This window comes from Ascaphus truei (assembly GCF_040206685.1).
Source record: "Ascaphus truei isolate aAscTru1 chromosome 6 unlocalized genomic scaffold, aAscTru1.hap1 SUPER_6_unloc_2, whole genome shotgun sequence".
In the NCBI taxonomy this organism is placed as follows: domain Eukaryota; kingdom Metazoa; phylum Chordata; class Amphibia; order Anura; family Ascaphidae; genus Ascaphus; species Ascaphus truei.
Window position 1 is genome coordinate 569,359 of NW_027453834.1, and position 12,060 is coordinate 581,418.

Here is a 12,060-nt window from a genome sequence, read left to right on the forward strand (position 1 = left end):
TTAATAGAAAAGTGGGAGGGGCTTAATAGAAAAGTGGGAGGGGCTTAAAAGTGGGTGGAGTTAGGGTTAGGATTAAAAGTGAGGGTTGGATTAGGGTTAGGGTTACGTTAGGGTTGAAAGTAAGGGTTAGGTTAGGGTTAGGGTTGAAAGTGAGGGTTGAAAGTGGGTGGGGTTTAAAAGGGGAGGGGCTTAAAAACGGTGGGAGGGGCTTAAAAATGGGTGTGGCTTTATAGAAAAGTGGGAGGGGCTTAATAGAAAAGTGGGAGTGGCTTGAAAACGGTGGGAGGGGCTTAAAAAAGGGTGTGGCTTATTAGAAAAGTGGGAGGGGCTTAATAGAAAAGTGTGAGTGGCTTAAAACCGGTGGGAGGGGCTTAAAAATGGGTGTGGCTTAATAGAAAAGTGGGAGGGACTTAATAGAAAAGTGGGGGTGGCTTAAAAACGGTGGGAGGGGCTTAAAAATTGGTGTGGCTCAATAGAAAAGTGGGAGGGGTTTAATAGAAAAGTGGGAGTGGCTTAAAAACGGGTGTGACTTAATAAAAAAAGTGGGAGGGGCTTAATAGACAAGTGGAAGTGGCTTAAAACAGGTGGGAAGGGCTTGAAAATGGGTGTGGCTTAATAGGAAAAGTGGGAGGGGCTTAATAGAAAAGTGGGAGTGGCTTAAAAACGGTGGGCGGGCTTAAAACGGTGGGAGGGGCTTTAAAATGGGTGTGGCTTAATAGAAAAGTGGGAGGGGCTTAATAGAAAAGTGGGAGGGGCTTAAAAGTGGGTGGAGTTAGGGTTAGGATTAAAAGTGAGGGTTGGATTAGGGTTAGGGTTAGGGTTAGGGTTGAAAGTAAGGGTTAGGTTAGGGTTAGGGTTGAAAGTGAGGGTTGAAAGTGGGTGGGGTTTAAAAGGGGAGGGGCTTAAAAACGGTGGGAGGGGCTTAAAAATGGGTGTGGCTTTACAGAAAAGTGGGAGGGGCTTAATAGAAAAGTGGGAGTGGCTTAAAAACGGGTGTGACTTAATAAAAAAGTGGGAGGGGCTTAATAGACAAGTGGAAGTGGCTTAAAACAGGTGGGAGGGGCTTGAAAATGGGTGTGGCTTAATAGGAAAAGTGGGAGGGGCTTAATAGAAAAGTGGGAGTGGCTTAAAAACGGTGGGCGGGCTTAAAACGGTGGGAGGGGCTTTAAAATGGGTGTGGCTTAATAGAAAAGTGGGAGGGGCTTAATAGAAAAGTGGGAGGGGCTTAAAAGTGGGTGGAGTTAGGGTTAGGATTAAAAGTGAGGGTTGGATTAGGGTTAGGGTTAGGGTTAGGGTTGAAAGTAAGGGTTAGGTTAGGGTTAGGGTTGAAAGTGAGGGTTGAAAGTGGGTGGGGTTTAAAAGGGGAGGGGCTTAAAAACGGTGGGAGGGGCTTAAAAATGGGTGTGGCTTTACAGAAAAGTGGGAGGGGCTTAATAGAAAAGTGGGAGTGGCTTAAAAACGGGTGTGACTTAATAAAAAAGTGGGAGGGGCTTAATAGAAAAGTGGGAGGGGCTTAAAAGTGGGTGGAGTTAGGGTTAGGGTTAAAAGTGAGGGTTGGATTAGGGTTAGGGTTAGGGTTAGGGTTGAAAGTAAGGGTTGGGTTAGGGTTAGGGTTGAAAGTGAGGGTTGAAAGTGGGTGGGGTTTAAAAGGGGAGGGGCTTAAAAACGGTGGGAGGGGCTTAAAAATGGGTGTGGCTTATTAGAAAAGTGGGAGGGGCTTAATAGAAAAGTGTGAGTGGCTTAAAAACGGTGGGAGGGGCTTAAAAATGGGTGTGGCTTAATAGAAAAGTGGGAGGGGTTTAATAGAAAAGTGGGAGTGGCTTAAAAAACGGGTGTGACTTAATAAAAAAGTGGGAGGGGCTTAATAGAAAAGTGGGAGGGGCTTAAAAGTGGGTGGAGTTAGGGTTAGGGTTAAAAGTGAGGGTTGGATTAGGGTTAGGGTTAGGGTTAGGGTTGAAAGTAAGGGTTGGGTTAGGGTTAGGGTTGAAAGTGAGGGTTGAAAGTGGGTGGGGTTTAAAAGGGGAGGGGCTTAAAAACGGTGGGAGGGGCTTAAAAATGGGTGTGGCTTATTAGAAAAGTGGGAGGGGCTTAATAGAAAAGTGTGAGTGGCTTAAAAACGGTGGGAGGGGCTTAAAAATGGGTGTGGCTTAATAGAAAAGTGGGAGGGGTTTAATAGAAAAGTGGGAGTGGCTTAAAAACGGGTGTGACTTAATAAAAAAGTGGGAGGGGCTTAATAGACAAGTGGAAGTGGCTTAAAACAGGTGGGAGGGGCTTGAAAATGGGTGTGGCTTAATAGGAAAAGTGGGAGGGGCTTAATAGAAAAGTGGGAGTGGCTTAAAAACGGTGGGCGGGCTTAAAACGGTGGGAGGGGCTTTAAAATGGGTGTGGCTTAATAGAAAAGTGGGAGGGGCTTAATAGAAAAGTGGGAGGGGCTTAAAAGTGGGTGGAGTTAGGGTTAGGATTAAAAGTGAGGGTTGGATTAGGGTTAGGGTTAGGGTTAGGGTTGAAAGTAAGGGTTAGGTTAGGGTTAGGGTTGAAAGTGAGGGTTGAAAGTGGGTGGGGTTTAAAAGGGGAGGGGCTTAAAAACGGTGGGAGGGGCTTAAAAATGGGTGTGGCTTTACAGAAAAGTGGGAGGGGCTTAATAGAAAAGTGGGAGTGGCTTAAAAACGGGTGTGACTTAATAAAAAAGTGGGAGGGGCTTAATAGACAAGTGGAAGTGGCTTAAAACAGGTGGGAGGGGCTTGAAAATGGGTGTGGCTTAATAGGAAAAGTGGGAGGGGCTTAATAGAAAAGTGGGAGTGGCTTAAAAACGGTGGGCGGGCTTAAAACGGTGGGAGGGGCTTTAAAATGGGTGTGGCTTAATAGAAAAGTGGGAGGGGCTTAATAGAAAAGTGGGAGGGGCTTAAAAGTGGGTGGAGTTAGGGTTAGGATTAAAAGTGAGGGTTGGATTAGGGTTAGGGTTACGTTAGGGTTGAAAGTAAGGGTTAGGTTAGGGTTAGGGTTGAAAGTGAGGGTTGAAAGTGGGTGGGGTTTAAAAGGGGAGGGGCTTAAAAACGGTGGGAGGGGCTTAAAAATGGGTGTGGCTTTATAGAAAAGTGGGAGGGGCTTAATAGAAAAGTGGGAGTGGCTTGAAAACGGTGGGAGGGGCTTAAAAAAGGGTGTGGCTTATTAGAAAAGTGGGAGGGGCTTAATAGAAAAGTGTGAGTGGCTTAAAACCGGTGGGAGGGGCTTAAAAATGGGTGTGGCTTAATAGAAAAGTGGGAGGGACTTAATAGAAAAGTGGGGGTGGCTTAAAAACGGTGGGAGGGGCTTAAAAATTGGTGTGGCTCAATAGAAAAGTGGGAGGGGTTTAATAGAAAAGTGGGAGTGGCTTAAAAACGGGTGTGACTTAATAAAAAAAGTGGGAGGGGCTTAATAGACAAGTGGAAGTGGCTTAAAACAGGTGGGAAGGGCTTGAAAATGGGTGTGGCTTAATAGGAAAAGTGGGAGGGGCTTAATAGAAAAGTGGGAGTGGCTTAAAAACGGTGGGCGGGCTTAAAACGGTGGGAGGGGCTTTAAAATGGGTGTGGCTTAATAGAAAAGTGGGAGGGGCTTAATAGAAAAGTGGGAGGGGCTTAAAAGTGGGTGGAGTTAGGGTTAGGATTAAAAGTGAGGGTTGGATTAGGGTTAGGGTTAGGGTTAGGGTTGAAAGTAAGGGTTAGGTTAGGGTTAGGGTTGAAAGTGAGGGTTGAAAGTGGGTGGGGTTTAAAAGGGGAGGGGCTTAAAAACGGTGGGAGGGGCTTAAAAATGGGTGTGGCTTTACAGAAAAGTGGGAGGGGCTTAATAGAAAAGTGGGAGTGGCTTAAAAACGGGTGTGACTTAATAAAAAAGTGGGAGGGGCTTAATAGACAAGTGGAAGTGGCTTAAAACAGGTGGGAGGGGCTTGAAAATGGGTGTGGCTTAATAGGAAAAGTGGGAGGGGCTTAATAGAAAAGTGGGAGTGGCTTAAAAACGGTGGGCGGGCTTAAAACGGTGGGAGGGGCTTTAAAATGGGTGTGGCTTAATAGAAAAGTGGGAGGGGCTTAATAGAAAAGTGGGAGGGGCTTAAAAGTGGGTGGAGTTAGGGTTAGGATTAAAAGTGAGGGTTGGATTAGGGTTAGGGTTAGGGTTAGGGTTGAAAGTAAGGGTTAGGTTAGGGTTAGGGTTGAAAGTGAGGGTTGAAAGTGGGTGGGGTTTAAAAGGGGAGGGGCTTAAAAACGGTGGGAGGGGCTTAAAAATGGGTGTGGCTTTACAGAAAAGTGGGAGGGGCTTAATAGAAAAGTGGGAGTGGCTTAAAAACGGGTGTGACTTAATAAAAAAGTGGGAGGGGCTTAATAGAAAAGTGGGAGGGGCTTAAAAGTGGGTGGAGTTAGGGTTAGGGTTAAAAGTGAGGGTTGGATTAGGGTTAGGGTTAGGGTTAGGGTTGAAAGTAAGGGTTGGGTTAGGGTTAGGGTTGAAAGTGAGGGTTGAAAGTGGGTGGGGTTTAAAAGGGGAGGGGCTTAAAAACGGTGGGAGGGGCTTAAAAATGGGTGTGGCTTATTAGAAAAGTGGGAGGGGCTTAATAGAAAAGTGTGAGTGGCTTAAAAACGGTGGGAGGGGCTTAAAAATGGGTGTGGCTTAATAGAAAAGTGGGAGGGGTTTAATAGAAAAGTGGGAGTGGCTTAAAAACGGGTGTGACTTAATAAAAAAGTGGGAGGGGCTTAATAGACAAGTGGAAGTGGCTTAAAACAGGTGGGAGGGGCTTGAAAATGGGTGTGGCTTAATAGGAAAAGTGGGAGGGGCTTAATAGAAAAGTGGGAGTGGCTTAAAAACGGTGGGCGGGCTTAAAACGGTGGGAGGGGCTTTAAAATGGGTGTGGCTTAATAGAAAAGTGGGAGGGGCTTAATAGAAAAGTGGGAGGGGCTTAAAAGTGGGTGGAGTTAGGGTTAGGATTAAAAGTGAGGGTTGGATTAGGGTTAGGGTTAGGGTTAGGGTTGAAAGTAAGGGTTAGGTTAGGGTTAGGGTTGAAAGTGAGGGTTGAAAGTGGGTGGGGTTTAAAAGGGGAGGGGCTTAAAAACGGTGGGAGGGGCTTAAAAATGGGTGTGGCTTTATAGAAAAGTGGGAGGGGCTTAATAGAAAAGTGGGAGTGGCTTAAAAACGGTGGGAGGGGCTTAAAAAAGGGTGTGGCTTATTAGAAAAGTGGGAGGGACTTAATAGAAAAGTGGGGGTGGCTTAAAAACGGTGGGAGGGGCTTAAAAATGGGTGTGGCTTAATAGAAAAGTGGGAGGGGTTTAATAGAAAAGTGGGAGTGGCTTAAAAACGGGTGTGACTTAATAAAAAAGTGGGAGGGGCTTAATAGACAAGTGGAAGTGGCTTAAAACAGGTGGGAGGGGCTTGAAAATGGGTGTGGCTTAATAGGAAAAGTGGGAGGGGCTTAATAGAAAAGTGGGAGTGGCTTAAAAACGGTGGGCGGGCTTAAAACGGTGGGAGGGGCTTTAAAATGGGTGTGGCTTAATAGAAAAGTGGGAGGGGCTTAATAGAAAAGTGGGAGTGGCTTAAAAATGGCGGGCGGGCTTAAAAACGGTGGGAGGGGCTTAAAAATGGGTGTGGCTTAATAGAAAAGTGGGAGGTGCTTAAAAGTGGGTGGAGTTAGGGTTAGGATTAAAAGTGAGGGTTGGATTAGGGTTAGGGTTAGGGTTAGGGTTAGGGTTAGGGTTGGGTTAGGGTTAGGGTTGAAAGTGAGGGTTGAAAGTGGGTGGGGTTTAAAAGGGGAGGGGCTTAAAAACGGTGGGAGGGGCTTAAAAATGGGTGTGGCGTACTAGAAAAGTGGGAGTGGCTTAAAAATGGGTGTGGCTTTATAGAAAGTGGGAGGGGCTTAATAGAAAAGTGGGAGTGGCTTAAAAATGGGTGTGGCTTATTAGAAAAGTGGGAGGGGCTTAATAGAAAAGTGTGAGTGGCTTAAAAACGGTGGGAGGGGCTTAAAAATGGGTGTGGCTTAATAGAAAAGTGGGAGGGACTTAATAGAAAAGTGGGGGTGGCTTAAAAACGGTGGGAGGGGCTTAAAAATTGGTGTGGCTTAATAGAAAAGTGGGAGGGGTTTAATAGAAAAGTGGGAGTGGCTTAAAAAACGGGTGTGACTTAATAAAAAAGTGGGAGGGGCTTAATAGAAAAGTGGGAGGGGCTTAAAAGTGGGTGGAGTTAGGGTTAGGGTTAAAAGTGAGGGTTGGATTAGGGTTAGGGTTAGGGTTAGGGTTAGGGTTGAAAGTAAGGGTTGGGTTAGGGTTAGGGTTGAAAGTGAGGGTTGAAAGTGGGTGGGGTTTAAAAGGGGAGGGGCTTAAAAACGGTGGGAGGGGCTTAAAAATGGGTGTGGCTTATTAGAAAAGTGGGAGGGGCTTAATAGAAAAGTGTGAGTGGCTTAAAAACGGTGGGAGGGGCTTAAAAATGGGTGTGGCTTAATAGAAAAGTGGGAGGGGTTTAATAGAAAAGTGGGAGTGGCTTAAAAACGGGTGTGACTTAATAAAAAAGTGGGAGGGGCTTAATAGACAAGTGGAAGTGGCTTAAAACGGTGGGAGGGGCTTTAAAATGGGTGTGGCTTAATAGAAAAGTGGGAGGGGCTTAATAGAAAAGTGGGAGGGGCTTAAAAGTGGGTGGAGTTAGGGTTAGGATTAAAAGTGAGGGTTGGATTAGGGTTAGGGTTAGGGTTAGGGTTGAAAGTAAGGGTTAGGTTAGGGTTAGGGTTGAAAGTGAGGGTTGAAAGTGGGTGGGGTTTAAAAGGGGAGGGGCTTAAAAACGGTGGGAGGGGCTTAAAAATGGGTGTGGCTTTACAGAAAAGTGGGAGGGGCTTAATAGAAAAGTGGGAGTGGCTTAAAAACGGGTGTGACTTAATAAAAAAGTGGGAGGGGCTTAATAGACAAGTGGAAGTGGCTTAAAACAGGTGGGAGGGGCTTGAAAATGGGTGTGGCTTAATAGGAAAAGTGGGAGGGGCTTAATAGAAAAGTGGGAGTGGCTTAAAAACGGTGGGCGGGCTTAAAACGGTGGGAGGGGCTTTAAAATGGGTGTGGCTTAATAGAAAAGTGGGAGGGGCTTAATAGAAAAGTGGGAGTGGCTTAAAAATGGCGGGCGGGCTTAAAAACGGTGGGAGGGGCTTAAAAATGGGTGTGGCTTAATAGAAAAGTGGGAGGTGCTTAAAAGTGGGTGGAGTTAGGGTTAGGATTAAAAGTGAGGGTTGGATTAGGGTTAGGGTTAGGGTTAGGGTTAGGGTTAGGGTTGGGTTAGGGTTAGGGTTGAAAGTGAGGGTTGAAAGTGGGTGGGGTTTAAAAGGGGAGGGGCTTAAAAACGGTGGGAGGGGCTTAAAAATGGGTGTGGCGTACTAGAAAAGTGGGAGTGGCTTAAAAATGGGTGTGGCTTTATAGAAAGTGGGAGGGGCTTAATAGAAAAGTGGGAGTGGCTTAAAAATGGGTGTGGCTTATTAGAAAAGTGGGAGGGGCTTAATAGAAAAGTGTGAGTGGCTTAAAAACGGTGGGAGGGGCTTAAAAATGGGTGTGGCTTAATAGAAAAGTGGGAGGGACTTAATAGAAAAGTGGGGGTGGCTTAAAAACGGTGGGAGGGGCTTAAAAATTGGTGTGGCTTAATAGAAAAGTGGGAGGGGTTTAATAGAAAAGTGGGAGTGGCTTAAAAAACGGGTGTGACTTAATAAAAAAGTGGGAGGGGCTTAATAGAAAAGTGGGAGGGGCTTAAAAGTGGGTGGAGTTAGGGTTAGGGTTAAAAGTGAGGGTTGGATTAGGGTTAGGGTTAGGGTTAGGGTTGAAAGTAAGGGTTGGGTTAGGGTTAGGGTTGAAAGTGAGGGTTGAAAGTGGGTGGGGTTTAAAAGGGGAGGGGCTTAAAAACGGTGGGAGGGGCTTAAAAATGGGTGTGGCTTATTAGAAAAGTGGGAGGGGCTTAATAGAAAAGTGTGAGTGGCTTAAAAACGGTGGGAGGGGCTTAAAAATGGGTGTGGCTTAATAGAAAAGTGGGAGGGGTTTAATAGAAAAGTGGGAGTGGCTTAAAAACGGGTGTGACTTAATAAAAAAGTGGGAGGGGCTTAATAGACAAGTGGAAGTGGCTTAAAACAGGTGGGAGGGGCTTGAAAATGGGTGTGGCTTAATAGGAAAAGTGGGAGGGGCTTAATAGAAAAGTGGGAGTGGCTTAAAAACGGTGGGCGGGCTTAAAACGGTGGGAGGGGCTTTAAAATGGGTGTGGCTTAATAGAAAAGTGGGAGGGGCTTAATAGAAAAGTGGGAGGGGCTTAAAAGTGGGTGGAGTTAGGGTTAGGATTAAAAGTGAGGGTTGGATTAGGGTTAGGGTTAGGGTTAGGGTTGAAAGTAAGGGTTAGGTTAGGGTTAGGGTTGAAAGTGAGGGTTGAAAGTGGGTGGGGTTTAAAAGGGGAGGGGCTTAAAAACGGTGGGAGGGGCTTAAAAATGGGTGTGGCTTTACAGAAAAGTGGGAGGGGCTTAATAGAAAAGTGGGAGTGGCTTAAAAACGGGTGTGACTTAATAAAAAAGTGGGAGGGGCTTAATAGACAAGTGGAAGTGGCTTAAAACAGGTGGGAGGGGCTTGAAAATGGGTGTGGCTTAATAGGAAAAGTGGGAGGGGCTTAATAGAAAAGTGGGAGTGGCTTAAAAACGGTGGGCGGGCTTAAAACGGTGGGAGGGGCTTTAAAATGGGTGTGGCTTAATAGAAAAGTGGGAGGGGCTTAATAGAAAAGTGGGAGGGGCTTAAAAGTGGGTGGAGTTAGGGTTAGGATTAAAAGTGAGGGTTGGATTAGGGTTAGGGTTACGTTAGGGTTGAAAGTAAGGGTTAGGTTAGGGTTAGGGTTGAAAGTGAGGGTTGAAAGTGGGTGGGGTTTAAAAGGGGAGGGGCTTAAAAACGGTGGGAGGGGCTTAAAAATGGGTGTGGCTTTATAGAAAAGTGGGAGGGGCTTAATAGAAAAGTGGGAGTGGCTTAAAAACGGTGGGAGGGGCTTAAAAAAGGGTGTGGCTTATTAGAAAAGTGGGAGGGGCTTAATAGAAAAGTGTGAGTGGCTTAAAACCGGTGGGAGGGGCTTAAAAATGGGTGTGGCTTAATAGAAAAGTGGGAGGGACTTAATAGAAAAGTGGGGGTGGCTTAAAAACGGTGGGAGGGGCTTAAAAATTGGTGTGGCTCAATAGAAAAGTGGGAGGGGTTTAATAGAAAAGTGGGAGTGGCTTAAAAACGGGTGTGACTTAATAAAAAAAGTGGGAGGGGCTTAATAGACAAGTGGAAGTGGCTTAAAACAGGTGGGAAGGGCTTGAAAATGGGTGTGGCTTAATAGGAAAAGTGGGAGGGGCTTAATAGAAAAGTGGGAGTGGCTTAAAAACGGTGGGCGGGCTTAAAACGGTGGGAGGGGCTTTAAAATGGGTGTGGCTTAATAGAAAAGTGGGAGGGGCTTAATAGAAAAGTGGGAGGGGCTTAAAAGTGGGTGGAGTTAGGGTTAGGATTAAAAGTGCGGGTTGGATTAGGGTTAGGGTTAGGGTTAGGGTTGAAAGTAAGGGTTAGGTTAGGGTTAGGGTTGAAAGTGAGGGTTGAAAGTGGGTGGGGTTTAAAAGGGGAGGGGCTTAAAAACGGTGGGAGGGGCTTAAAAATGGGTGTGGCTTTACAGAAAAGTGGGAGGGGCTTAATAGAAAAGTGGGAGTGGCTTAAAAACGGGTGTGACTTAATAAAAAAGTGGGAGGGGCTTAATAGACAAGTGGAAGTGGCTTAAAACAGGTGGGAGGGGCTTGAAAATGGGTGTGGCTTAATAGGAAAAGTGGGAGGGGCTTAATAGAAAAGTGGGAGTGGCTTAAAAACGGTGGGCGGGCTTAAAACGGTGGGAGGGGCTTTAAAATGGGTGTGGCTTAATAGAAAAGTGGGAGGGGCTTAATAGAAAAGTGGGAGGGGCTTAAAAGTGGGTGGAGTTAGGGTTAGGATTAAAAGTGAGGGTTGGATTAGGGTTAGGGTTAGGGTTAGGGTTGAAAGTAAGGGTTAGGTTAGGGTTAGGGTTGAAAGTGAGGGTTGAAAGTGGGTGGGGTTTAAAAGGGGAGGGGCTTAAAAACGGTGGGAGGGGCTTAAAAATGGGTGTGGCTTTACAGAAAAGTGGGAGGGGCTTAATAGAAAAGTGGGAGTGGCTTAAAAACGGGTGTGACTTAATAAAAAAGTGGGAGGGGCTTAATAGAAAAGTGGGAGGGGCTTAAAAGTGGGTGGAGTTAGGGTTAGGGTTAAAAGTGAGGGTTGGATTAGGGTTAGGGTTAGGGTTAGGGTTGAAAGTAAGGGTTGGGTTAGGGTTAGGGTTGAAAGTGAGGGTTGAAAGTGGGTGGGGTTTAAAAGGGGAGGGGCTTAAAAACGGTGGGAGGGGCTTAAAAATGGGTGTGGCTTATTAGAAAAGTGGGAGGGGCTTAATAGAAAAGTGTGAGTGGCTTAAAAACGGTGGGAGGGGTTAGGGTTAGGGTTAGGGTTAGGGTTAGGGTTAGGGTTAGGGTTAGGGTTAGGGTTAGGGTTAGGGTTATAGGGGAATACGAAAATTTAGGTATGTGACTCATTTGGGTACTAACCAATCAGAGAAGAGTTAGGGTTGAAAGTTAGGGTTGAAAGTTAGGGTTGAAAGTTAGGGTTGACACTTAGGATTATTTTTCTATTTTTGTTTGGCCCAGGGTTATAGGGGAATACGAAAATTTAGGTATGTGACTCATTTGGGTACTAACCAATCAGAGAAGAGTTAGAGTTGAAAGTTAGGGTTGAAAGTTAGGGTTGAAAGTTAGGGTTGAAAGTTAGGGTTATTTTTCTATTTTTGTTTGGCCCAGGGTTATAGGGGAATACGAAAATTTAGGTATGTGACTCATTTGGGTACTAACCAATCAGAGAAGAGTTAGGGTTGAAAGTTAGGGTTGAAAGTTAGGGTTGAAAGTTAGGGTTGAAAGTTAGGGTTCACATTTAGGATTATTTTTCTATTTTTGTTTGGCCCAGGGTTATAGGGGAATACGAAAATTTAGGTATGTGACTCATTTGGGTACTAACCAATCAGAGAAGAGTTAGGGTTGAAAGTTAGGGTTGAAAGTTAGGGTTGAAAGTTAGGATTATTTTTCTATTTTTGTTTGGCCCAGGGTTATAGGGGAATACGAAAATTTAGGTATGTGACTCATTTGGGTACTAACCAATCAGAGAAGAGTTAGGGTTGAAAGTTAGGGTTGAAAGTTAGGGTTGAAAGTTAGGGTTGACACTTAGGATTATTTTTCTATTTTTGTTTGGCCCAGGGTTATAGGGGAATACGAAAATTTAGGTATGTGACTCATTTGGGTACTAACCAATCAGAGAAGAGTTAGGGTTGAAAGTTAGGGTTGAAAGTTAGGGTTGAAAGTTAGGGTTGACACTTAGGATTATTTTTCTATTTTTGTTTGGCCCAGGGTTATAGGGGAATACGAAAATTTAGGTATGTGACTCATTTGGGTACTAACCAATCAGAGAAGAGTTAGGGTTGAAAGTTAGGGTTGAAAGTTAGGGTTGAAAGTTAGGGTTGAAAGTTAGGGTTGACACTTAGGATTATTTTTCTATTTTTGTTTGGCCCAGGGTTATAGGGGAATACGAAAATTTAGGTATGTGACTCATTTGGGTACTAACCAATCAGAGAAGAGTTAGGGTTGAAAGTTAGGGTTGAAAGTTAGGGTTGAAAGTTAGGGTTGAAAGTTAGGATTATTTTTCTATTTTTGTTTGGCCCAGGGTTATAGGGGAATACGAAAATTTAGGTATGTGACTCATTTGGGTACTAACCAATCAGAGAAGAGTTAGGGTTGAAAGTTAGGGTTGAAAGTTAGGGTTGACACTTAGGATTATTTTTCTATTTTTGTTTGGCCCAGGGTTATAGGGGAATACGAAAATTTAGGTATGTGACTCATTTGGGTACTAACCAATCAGAGAAGAGTTAGGGTTGAAAGTTAGGGTTGAAAGTTAGGGTTGACACTTAGGATTATTTTTCTATTTTTGTTTGGCCCAGGGTTATAGGGGAATACGAAAATTTAGGTATGTGACTCATTTGGGT